Source organism: Fundulus heteroclitus, chromosome 2 (genome assembly GCF_011125445.2).
Source record: "Fundulus heteroclitus isolate FHET01 chromosome 2, MU-UCD_Fhet_4.1, whole genome shotgun sequence".
NCBI lineage: Eukaryota > Metazoa > Chordata > Actinopteri > Cyprinodontiformes > Fundulidae > Fundulus > Fundulus heteroclitus.
In genome coordinates, this window is record NC_046362.1 from 22,448,028 (window position 1) to 22,460,983 (window position 12,956).

Sequence of the window (12,956 nt, forward strand, 5' to 3'; positions counted from 1 at the left end):
AAGGAAGAAACTGTGATCTCGAGGCAGAGCTACTTATTGGGAAGGGCCAAAAGGACTATTACAAAAACCTGTGCAATGAATCACAGGCGGGGCTCTGGAGATTACATGCTGTGCTGGATAGTTTTGATCAGAAGTCTGAAGAAAAGACAACCGAGCCGGATGTAAATGAGAGCATTAGAAGTGTGCGTGAAGCTTCAGATACACTTCAGTTTTCAGTTGAAGTGATCGAAAAATTAGCTGAAAGAATTAAGAAGTTAATAGAGCCCAAAGAAACAAACCCAAGGGACGTATTTCCTTTGGAGGCTGAGCAAATCACTGCTTCTGAATCTGTGCCAGAGGACGCCTCCGCTGCAACACCTACATCTAGCACTTCTTTGGATATTGAAGGTCTAAAGTGTCAGCAAGAACAGATCTCTGCTTTGGAGGATGAACTCCTCGAGCCAAGACATGACACAGAACAAAACGTGGAACCTCAAATTGCGTATACATCAGAAGCAGAAATAGCCAAGCTGTTGTCTCTTCAACAGAGGAACTGTGATCTTGAGGCGGAGCTACTTAATGAAAGGGGCAAAAATGACTATTACAAAAACCTGTGCGATCAATCTCAGGCTGAGCTCTTGGAGTTGCGCGCAGTGCGGGACAACTTCAATCGAATGTCTCTGGAAAGAAACAGCGCACCTTTGGACAGCAAAGCTCCAGAACGGGAACAAGAGCAGACCTCTGGTTTGGACGGTGTCCTTCTCCAGGATAGAGAAGATACAGAACAAAGCAAGGATTCTCAAAGTTTGTGTGCAGCACAAGCAGAAATAACCAGGCTGTCTTCCCTTCAACAGAGAGTTTGTAATCTTGAGACAGAATTATCTGAAGAAAAGCACCAAAAGGACTATTACAACAAAATATGCTTTGAATTACAAGCTGAGCTCTTGGTGTTGCGTGTCATACAGGAATCAATCAACATCATTCACAAAGATGAAGAAAATCTGACTGTGGCTGAAAATGTAAGTTCATCTGGAAATGACGGCCATGATAATGTAAATGAAAACATCAAAAGTGTGCGTAAAGCTTCAGGTGCACTTCAATTTCAAGTTGAAGTGATTGAAGAATTAGCCGAAAAACCTAAGAAATTAAGTGAACCCAAAGAAAGAAACCCGAAGGACGCATTTCCTTTGGAGGTTGAGGAAATCACTACTTCTGAATCTGTGCCAGAGGAGGCCTCCGCTGTTACGCCTACATCTAGCACTTCTTTGGATATTGAAGGTCTAAAGTGTCAGCAAGAACAGATCTCTGCTTTGGAGGATGAACTCCTCAAGCCAAGACATGACACAGAACAAAACGTGGAACCTCAAACTGCGTATACATCAGAAACAGAAACAGCCAAGCTGTTGTCTCTTCAACAGAGCTACTGTGATCTTGAGGTGGAGCTACTTAATGAAAAAGGCCAAAAGGACTATTACAAAAACCTGTGCGATGAATCACAGGCTGAGCTCTTGGAGTTGCGCGCAATGCGGGACAACTTCAATCGAATGTCTCTGGAAAGAAACAGCGCACCTTTGGACAGCAAAGCTCCAGAGCGGGAGCAAGAGGAGACCTCTGGTTTGGACGGTGTCCTTCTCCAGGATAGAGAAGATACAGAACCAAGCAAGGACTCTCAAAGTTTGTGTGAAGCACAAGCAGAAATAACCAGGCTGTCTTCCCTTCAACAGAGAGTTTGTGATCTTGAGACAGAGTTATCTGAAGAAAAGCACCAAAAGGACTATTACAACAAACTGTACGATGAATCACAAGCTGAGCTCTTGGCGTTGCGTGCCATGCAGGAGATCATCAATCAGAAAGCTGAAGAAAGACAGAATGTGGCGGAAAATGTAAGTTCATCTGGAAATGACGGCCATCGCGATGTAAACGAAAACATCAAAGGTGTGCTTGAAGCTACACATGCACTTGAATTTCAAGTTGATGTAATCGAAGAATTAGCAGAAAAACTTAAGAAGTTAAGTGAACCCAAAGAAACGAGCCAAAGGGACGCGTTTTCTGTAGAGGTTGACCACGATGAGGACGAAGCAGAAACAGCCAAGCTGGTTTCCCTTCAACAAAGAAACTGTGATCTCGAGGCGGAGCTACTTAATGAAAAGGGCGAAAAGGACTATTACAAAAACCTGTGCGATGAATCACAAGCTGAGCTCATTAAACTGCGTGCAGTGCTGGATAGCTTCAATCAGAGGTCTGAAGAAAAGACAACGAAGCCGGATGTAAATGAGAGGTTTAGAAGTGTGCGTGAAGCTTCAGATGCACTTGAGTTACAAGTTGAAGTGATCGAAGAATTAGCAGAAAAACTTAAGAAGTTCAGTGAACCCAAAGAAACAAACCCGAAGGACGCATTTCCTTTGGAGGTTGAGGAAATCACTGCTTCTGAACCTGTGCCAGAGGAGGCCTCCGCTGCAACACCTACATCTAGCACAACTTTGGATATTGAAGGTCTAAAGTGTCAGCAAGAACAGTTCTCTGCTTTGGAGGATGAACTCCTCAAGCCAAGACATGACACAGAGCAAAACGTGGAACCTCAAATTGCGTATACATCAGAAGCAGAAATAGCCAAGCTGTTGTCTCTTCAACAGAGGAACTGTGATCTTGAGGCGGAGCTACTTAATGAAAGGGGCAAAAATGACTATTACAAAAACCTGTGGGATAAATCACAGGCTGAGCTCTTGGAGTTGCGTGCAATGCGGGACAACTTCAATCGAATGTCTCTGGAAAAAAACAGCACATCTTTGGACAGCAAAGCTCCAGAACGCGAGCAAGAGCAGACCTCTGGTTTGGATGGTGTCCTTCTCCAGGATCGAGAAGAAACAGAACAAAGCAAGGACTCTCAAAGTTTGTGTGCATCAGAAGCAGAAAAAGCTAAGCTGTTGTCTCTCCAACAGAGAAACTGTGATCTTAAAGCGGAGCTACTTAATGAAAAGGGCCAAAAGGACTATTACAAAAACCTGTGCGATGAATCACAAGCTGAGCTCTTGAAACTGCGTGCAGTGCTGGATAGCTTCAATCAGAGGTCTGAAGAAAAGACAACGGAGCTGGATGTAAATGAGAGGTTTAGAAGTGTGCGTAAGGCTTCAGATGCACTTGAGTTACAGGTTGAAGTGATCGAAGAATTAGCAGAAAAACTTAAGAAGTTCAGTGAACCCAAAGAAACAAACCCGAAGGACGCATTTCCTTTGGAGGTTGAGGAAATAACTGCTTCTGAACTTGTGCCAGAGGAGGCCTCCGCTGCAACACCTGCATCTAGCCCAACTTTGGATATTGAAGGTCTAAAGTGTCAGCAAGAACAGATCTCTGCTTTGGAGGATGAACTCCTCAAGCCAAGACATGACACAGAACAAAACGTGGAACCTCAAACTGCGTATACATCAGAAGCAGAAATAGCCGAGCTGTTCTGTCTCCAACCAAGAGACCGTGATCGTGCATTGATGCTACTTACTAAGTATTTTAATGAAAGGTACGACAAGAACTATTACAAAAACCTGTGGGATAAATCTCAGGCTAAGCTCTTGGAGTTGCGTGCAATGCGGGACAACTTCAATCGAATGTCTCTGGAAAACAACAGCGCACCTTTGGACTGCAAAGCTCCAGAGCGCGAGCAAGAGCAGACCTCTGATTTGGATGGTGTCCTTCTCCAGGATAGAGAAGATACAGAACAAAGCAAGGACTCTCAAAGTTTGTGTGCAGCACAAGCAGAAACAGCCGAGCTGTTCTCTCTCCAACAAGGAAACTGTGATCCTGAGGCGCAGCTACTTAATGACCTACTTAATATGAAGGGCCAAAAGGACTATTACCAAAACCTGTGGGATAAATCTCAGGCTAAGCTCTTGGAGTTGTGTGCAATGCGGGACAACTTCAATCGAATGTCTCTGGAAAAAAACAGCGCACCTTTGGACAGCAAAGCTCCAGAACGCGAGCAAGAGCAGACCTCTGGTTTGGATGGTGTCCGTCTCCAGGATAGAGAAGATACAGAACAAAGCAAGGACTCTCAAAGTTTGTGTGCATCAGAAGCAGAAACAGCTGAGCTGTTGTCTCTCCAACAGAGCAACTGTGATCTTGAGGCGGAGCTACTTAATGAAAAGGGCCAAAAGGACTATTACAAAAACCTCTACGATGAATCACAAGCTGAGCTCATTAAACTGCGTGCAGTGCTGGATAGCTTCAATCAGAGGTCTGAAGAAAAGACAACGGAGCTGGATGTAAATGAGAGCATTAGAAGTGTGCGTGAAGGCTTCAGATGCACTTGAGTTACAGGTTCAAGTGATCGAAGAATTAGCAGAAAAACTTAAGAAGTTCAGTGAACCCAAAGAAACAAACCCGAAGGACGCATTTCCTTTGGAGGTTGAGGAAATCACTGCTTCTGAACCTGTGCCAGAGGAGGCCTCCGCTGCAACACCTACATCTAGCACAACTTTGGATATTGAAGGTCTAAAGTGTCAGCAAGAACAGATCTCTGCTTTGCAGGATGAACTCCTCGAGCCAAGACATGACACAGAGCAAAATTGGGAACCTCAAACTGCGTATACATCAGAAGCAGAAACAGCCGAGCTGTTCTGTCTCCAACCAAGAGACCGTGATCGTGCGCTGACGCTACTTAATAGACTATTTAATGAAAAGTACAAGAAGGACTATTTCAAAAACCTGTGGGATAAATCACAGGCTGAACTCTTGGAGTTGCGCGCAATGCGGGACAACTTCAATCGAATGTCTCTGGAAAACAACAGCGCACCTTTGGACAGCAAAGCTCCAGAACGCGAGCAAGAGCAGACCTCTGGTTTGGACGGTGTCCGTCTCCAGGATCGAGAAGAAACAGAACAAAGCAAGGACTCTCAAAGTTTGTGTGCAGCACAAGCAGAAACAGCCGAGCTGTTCTCTCTCCAACAAGGAAACTCTGAAGTTGAGGCGGAGCTACTTAATGACCTTCTTAATGTAAAGGGCCAAAAGGACTATTACCAAAACCTGTGCAAAAAATCACGGGCTGAGCTCTTGGAGTTGCGCGCAATGCGGGACAACTTCCATCGAATGTCTCTGGAAAACAACAGCGCACCTTTGGACAGCAAAGCTCCAGAACGGGAGCAAGAGCAGACCTCTGGTTTGGACGGTGTCCTTCTCCAGGATAGAGAAGAAACAGAACAAAGCAGGGACTCTCAAAGTTTGTGTGCAGCACAAGCAGAAACAGCCGAGCTGTTCTCTCTCCAACAGAGAAACTGTTATCTTGAGACAGAATTATCTGAAGAAAAGCACCAAAAGGACTATTACAACAAAATATGCTTTGAATTACAAGCTGAGCTCTTGGTGTTGCGTGTCATACAGGAATCAATCAACATCATTCACAAAGATGAAGAAAATCTGGCTGTGGCTGAAAATGTAAGTTCATCTGGAAATGACGACCATGATGATGTAAATGAAAACATCAAAGGTGTGCGTAAAGCTTCAGGTGCACTTCAATTTCAAGTTGAAGTGATTGAAGACTGTTTGGAAGTGAATGCAGATGTTGAAGAAGAGAAACACAGTGACACGTTGATTGAAGCAGATTCTCAGGAAACTGAATCTGAATTGGTGAGCGCCAATGCTGCTGTGGAAACTGCAATCCCAGAAGAAGAGACTCCTGAGACTGAGAATCATGAGATAGGATGTTTGCCAATCTCGGATATGCAACCTGAGAACTTTGAGGAGAAGCACACAGGTAGCCTTTTATTGCCTATTCCATCCCCGGAGACTGGTGAAAGTGGAGTTTTTTCTGCTTGGGAAGAGTTTCCTGAGCAAAACCATGACACATTTTTTGAACCTGAATGTGAATCTGCGGACTCTGATGCTTCTTTGGAAGTACTTAAATTAGATGTCCAAACTCAGACAGAGACAGGTTATGTGGACGATCAGGAGGCTGTTGCTCCTCAGGGTCAGAGTTCACATTTTTGGCGTCGTCCAGCTCAGGTCCTGACACACGTCTGCATGACATTTGGCTTCTCCCTTTTCGGTGCATATATTTATCAGAGTGCCAACAACAACTCCGATTTAACTGACGGTCTCTACCATCTACTAGAACGCTTCTGTCCCTTTGAAAATGCATCACCTTTTCCTTTCTAATTCAGCCTCAGTCTTGATGAAAAGGTTTTTCCCCAGGTGCTCTGGTTTTTCCTAAAAAACCCTCCAGTAGGTAAGATCAATTGGCCCTTGTTACAAGGGCTAATTTTGGTCCTGCATACTGAATATTTATTTTCATTTCTCTTGGCAATTTTTAAAATTTCCAAAAGTTTGGCATGATATATGAATCTCTTTTTATGTTGTTTAGAATAGTATATAGCAAAGGTAAAAGGTGTCTGGTTCTGGATATGGCCTTTTAGTGTTAGACTTTGATGAAAAGGTTTTCCCCCAGGTGCTCTGGTTTTTCCTAAAAAAAACCTCCAGTAGGTAAGATCAATTGGCCCTTGTTACAAGGGCTAATTTTGGTCCTGCATACTGCATATTTATTTTCATTTCTCTTGCCAATTTCCAAAATTTCCAAAATCTTTTTTATGTTGTTTAGAATAGCATATAGAAAAGGTAAAATTCAATTCAATTTCAATTCAATTTTATTTATATAGCGCCAAATCATGAAACATGTCATCTCAAGGCACTTTACAAAGTCAAGTTCAATCATATTATACCGATTGGGTCAGATTATACAGATTGGTCAAAAATTTCCTATATAAGGGAACCAGTTGATTGCATCAAAGTCCCGACAAGCAGCATTCCCTCCTGGGGAAGCGTAGAGCCACAGGGAGAGTCGTCTGCATTGTACACGGCTTTGCTGCAATCCCTCATACTGAGCAAGCATGAAGCGACAGTGGGAAGAAAAACCACCCATTAGCGGGAAGGAAAAACCTCCGGCAGAACCAGGCTCAGTATGAACGGTCATCTGCCTCGACAGACTGGGGGTTACAGGAGACAGAGCAGAGACACAACAAGAGAGACAAAAAAGCACAGAAACACACATTGATCTAGTAATCTGTTCTACATTAGATGGTAGTAGCGGGTGAGCCGTCTTCTCTGGATGATGTCACAATTAACAGAACGCCAGACCAGGTGTACCTACTATGAAGAAAAAAGAGAGAGAACAAAAAGTTAAAAGCTGAAATGACAACAGTCATGCAAAACTGGAGAACAATAGAAATCAGTAGAGTGAGAAAAATAGACCCTGATGTCCTCCAGTAGCCTAAGCCTATAGCAGCATAACTATAGAGGTAGCTCAGGGTAACATGAGCCACTCTAACTATAAGCTTTGTCAAAAAGGAAAGTTTTAAGATTAGTCTTAAAAGTAGACAGGGTGTCTGCCTCACGGACCAAAACTGGGAGTTGGTTCCACAGGAGAGGAGCCTGATAGCTAAAGGATCTGCCTCCCATTCTACTTTTAGAGACTCTAGGAACCACCAGCAGACCTGCAGTCTGAGAGTGAAGTGCTCTGTTAGGAACATATGGGGCAATCAGAGCTCTTGAAACCCATTTATAAATGTATTGTATTATATATTCACTGTATATAACTGAATGCACCTTTCCTACTCTGCACCTTCTTGTATGAACCGATGTGGCAAGTGAATTTCTCCATTGTGAGATCAATAAAGCCTATCTCATCTTATCTTATCTTATCTTATCTTATCTTATCTTATCTTATCTTATTTTATATTATTAGAATCCTCCTCATGTACACTCCCTCATCATTTACACTCTCAAATACATATCATCAAATGCACTCCAAAGAAACCCACCCCTTAATTTGTTTCATCGTTTGACCTGTCCATGTTCAAGCTGTCAATCTATCAGAAAAAACTGACCCTATATTAATGAGCATATCATCTGTTTATTGCCATTTAATTAAAATTAAAATAAAAAAAATTAAAAGCACACACAGTATCATGGTATCAATCTAGCCCCAAAGGGGGACACGGTGTCCCGTGTCTTTGTAGGCAGAGAGAGAAGATGAAAAGCAAGTATCTAGGAACGAGAGGGATGTTGGACGTATGATAGAAAAAAACAGAAAGTTGACCGACATGATGCAGAGGACATGCTGTGTGTTCGGTAGACCAAGTGGACAGGTAGCAGGGCATCTACGATGTGGTGGAAGTGAAGACAAATGGTGCAGGAGTTACAGTACCTTGAAGGAGTTTGTTAGGAAGGTTCTGGAGGTAAAAAGCGTAGCGCAGATAGGGTGACGAGTCTGAAGCTGTGGATGGTGTGATGCTCAGTGTTGTTAGTGGTTATGCCCACAGGCAGGGTGTGAGTTAGAGCAGAAGGAACAATGCTGGAGCGAGTTACATGAAGGGATGCAGAATATCCCGAGAAGCAAGAGAGTGGTGATTGGGGCAGATTTCAGTGCAGACCGTGGAGGTGGGAACAGGGGTGATGTGGAAGTGATTATGTACTATATACTGTCCTTTCCATGTCATATAAAGTAAAACTGGATCAGGGTTTGTTTATTTATTTAGCAGTTTCATTCCTAAATCCAGCCACCAAGTTGGTTGCAGCACAAGGCCATTCATACTGAGGTTTTGCAATTTAGTTATTTTATGTGTTGTGATTCTGATTTGTAGTCTTAAGTTATCCCCCCCGTAGATCTTAGTGGCAGTTTTATCTTAGTGATCAATCTCCCTTTGTGTGTTGTCTTTAGTTTACTTCCTGTTCCTGTTTTTGATTTACCTCCGTTTTTTAGTTATGAAACCATTTTGGTTTAGCATTTTGAGTCATTCTTGTCTGTGTTGGGTTACTTTCTGCTTGGTGACTGTTAGTTTTTGGGTTTCTGGGCATCTGTGAGTTTCCCTCTTAACTGAGCCTGTTAATCAGCCACCTGCTGGTTTTTCACTAATGACCTCAGCAACACATGGACCTCTCTGTTCACTCAGTCATATTCTGTTCACTCATGCACCACAGTTCCCCTTTGTGTCACCTGTTCTCTCTTTTCAGTTTATATATTTAATTAAAAACTCATTTACCCGTCATTGAGGGGTCCGTTTTATATTTTCGTCCTCTCGTCAGCTCACAAAACTTCTTTCGAATATTTTTTTACTAGCTGACATAATAAATTGGCTCTATGTAAATAAACTTAATCACATAACTGAAGTGATGTATCATTAAATTGTTACACCTAATTCAGAGTCAGTGGTTCTGTCTAGATTCATGAGAAGATTGTGAGGCTGATGATATACCTAAAAAAACACAAATCCAAAATTTTCACTGCAACTTCTGAATAGCTGGCAGATGTATCTTTTGGAGAACTGGATGTTGCAGCCAGATGTCATAACACATTTTAGCGGGTTCTTTCCCTGAATTTAATGGGAAACCTTCCAATCACTTCTTCTTTCCAAACACTAGATGGCAGACACAGCCTTTGGCTCACCTAGGTCGAGGCCATTCTCATTCAATCTTTTAGGCAAAGCAAGGCAAGCTTATTTGACTAGCACATTTCAGTAACAAGACAATTCAAATGCTGTACATGAACATAACATAGGAAAAGAAAGCATACAGGGGAAAGTACATTGCAATGGAATAGTAGCAGTAGGACAACATAAGTTGGACTACAAACTTTATCTGATAATGTTTTAGTTAATTGCAACAGTTTAAATAGAGCATTGACATTCACTGGTAACTATGAAAAAATAGGATTTAACCTTGATTTAAAGGAACTCATGGTTTTAGCACTTTTACAGCCCTCTGGGAGTTTGTTCCAGATAAGTGGAGCATAAGAAGTAAATGTTGCTTTTCCCTGTTTGGTTATTGTTCTGATAATGCAGAGTAGAGTTAAGCTAGAAGACCTGAGTGGTCTGGATGGTTGATACACTGATAACAAGTCTGTGATGTATTTAGGTGCTAAGCCATTCAGTGATTTATAGACTAACAGAAGCATTTTAAAGTCTATTCTCTGACATACAGGAAGCCAGTGTAAGGACTTTAGAACTGGGGTGATGTGCTCTACTTTCTTAATTTTAGAAAGGACGCAGGCAGCAGCGTTCTGGATCAGCTGCAGCTGTGAAAAAGCAGTTGCAGTAATCAGTCTGACTAAAGAAAAATGCATAGATTAGTTTTCAAGATCCTGCTGAGACATTAGTAATTTATTCCTGGAAATGTTCTTCAGGAGATAGAAGGCCAACTTTGTAATTGTCCATCACTACACCCAGATTTTGGGCCTGATCAATGATTACCAGCCGAAGCAACTAAAGCTGTGTGCTAACTCTTGATCGCTCCTCCTTGGGTCCAAAAATAATTACCTCTGTTTTGTTTTTAAACAGTAGAAATTTTTTGCATGCATTGATTTATTTTAAGTATTTACTTAACGCCCGCGACCCCATGAGGGATTAAGCGGTTCGGAAAATGGATGGATGGATTTACTTAACGCTTCAATGGGTTCATAGTCACCTGGTGACATGGTGATGTAAAGCTGTGTGTCGTCTGTATAGTTATGGTAACTGATGTTGTTATTTTTTATTATCTGGGCTAGAGGGAGCATGTAGATATTGAAGAGGAGGGGACCCAGGATGGACCCTTGGGGAGCCCCACATGTGATTTTTGTCGTCTCTAATGTAAAATTACCTACTGACACAAAAAAGTCCCTGTCCTTTAAGTAGGATTTAAACCTGTCAAGCGCTAAACCAGAAAGGCCGACCCAGTTTTTCAGGCGCTCCAACAGAATGGAGTGATCAACAGTATCAGTATTTAGGAACTGCGGGGAAAACATCTGACAGGAGGGACGTGTTTATCAAACACGTCAAATCAGACGTTATGACAGGCAAAACCTTCTTGAAGAAAGCTGTGGATAAAACATCAAGACAGCAGGAGGAGGAACTTAGTTGGTAAATGATTTCTTCTAAGCTTTTGTGGTTTATTTGGCTGAATTGAGGACATTTTGTCAAAATCTGTTCCAGTTGGAGACAACTTTGGCACTGAACTTGATATGGACTGCCCCAGTAATACTTTGGATTTTCTCAATAAAGAAGTTGGTACATTCATTGCAGGCCCTCGTAGAGTGGAGTGCAGATGCCACAGACACAGGAGAATTTGTTAACCTGTCAACTGTGGCAAATATGTCCTGAGCATTATTAATGTTTTTGTTGATGATCTCAGAGAAGAAAGATTCCCATGCATTTTTCGGTTTGAAGTTAGATCCGTAAAGTCTCTCTTTATAGATGTCATAGTGAACCTGGAGTCTCGTCTTTCTCCACCTGCGTTCAGCTTTTCCACACTTCCTTTTTTTCCACTTCTAACTGCTGGAGCACTTACCCACGGATATTTTTTCTTCCCAGAAACAACCTTCACTTTAACTGTAGCAATGCAGTCAATGATGTCTGAAAGTTTAATCTGAAAGTTTAGTCTACTAGTTCTACTGAGTTACAGGACAAAGTGGAAGTAGAGGGGCAAGCTTGGTTAAAGATTTCAGTGGCATTGTCCTCAAATATGTGTTTTCTTATGATGTCTCTAGTTGTCTCACATTGTTCTTTTGCACCTTTATCTTCAGGATTGTCAATGTGAAAGTTGAATTCCTCCACAATAATTAAACTGTTGTAATCAACATACACTCAACAAAAATATAAGTGCAACACTTTTGGTTTTGCCCCCATTTTTTATGAGATGAACTCAAAGATCTAAAACCTTTTCCACATACACAATATCACCATTTCCCTAAAATATTGTTCACAAACCAATCTAAATGTGTGATTGTGAACAGTTCTCCTTTGCTGAGATAATCCATCCCACTTCACAGGTGTGCCATATCAAGATGCTGATTAGACCCCATGATTAGTGCACAGGTGTGCTTTAGACTGCCCACAATAAAAGGCCACTCTGAAAGGTGCAGTTTTATCATATAGCACAATGCCAAGATTTGAGGGAGCGTGCAATTGGCATGCTGACAGCAGAAATGTCAACCAGAGCTGTTGCTTGTGTATTCAATGTTCATTTCTCTACCATAAGCCGTCTCCAAAGGCATCTCAGAGAATTTGGCAGTACATCCAACCAGCCTCACAACCGCAGACCACGTGTAACCACACCAGCCCAGGACCTCCACATCCAGCATGTTCACCTCCAAGATCATCTGAGATCAGCCACTCGGACAGCTGCTGAAACAATCAGTTTACAAAACCAAAGAATTTCTGCACATACTGTCAGAAACTGTCTCAGTGAAGCTCATCTGCATGCTCGTCGTCCTCATCGGGGTCTCCACCTGACTCCAGTTCGTTGTCGTAACCGACTTGAGTGGGCAAATGCTGAGATTCGCTGGCGTCTGGCACGTTGGAGGGGTGTTCTCTTAACGGATGAATCCCAGTTTACACTGTTCAGGGCAAATGACAGACAGCGTGTGTGGCGTTGTGTGGGTGAGTGGTTTTCTGATGTCAATGTTGTGGATCGAGTGTCCCATAGTGGTGGTGGTGTTACAGTATGGGCAGGCGTCTGTTATGGACGAAGAACATTAGTGCCATTTTACTGATGGAATTTTGAATGCACAGAGATACCGTGACGACATCCTGAGGCCCATTGTTGTGCCATACATCCAAGAACATCACCTCATGTTACAGCAGGGTAATGCACGGCCCCATGTTGCAAGGATCTGTACACAATTCTTGGGAGCTGAAAACGTCCCAGTTCTTGCATGGCCGGCATGTCATCCATTGAGCATGTTTGGGATGCTCTGGATCGGCGTATACGACTGCGTGTACCAGTTCCTGCCAATATCCAGCAACTTTGCACAGCCATGGAAGAGGAGTGGGCCAACTTTCCACAGGCCAAAATTGACAACCTGATCAACTCTATGCGAAGGAGATGCGTTGCACTGCGTGAGGTAAATGGTGGTCACACCAGATACTGACTGGTTTTCTGAGTCCCCAGACCGCCGCCCCCCTCCCATAAAACAAAACTGCACATTTCAGAGTGGCCTTTTATTGTGGGCAGTCTAAGGCACA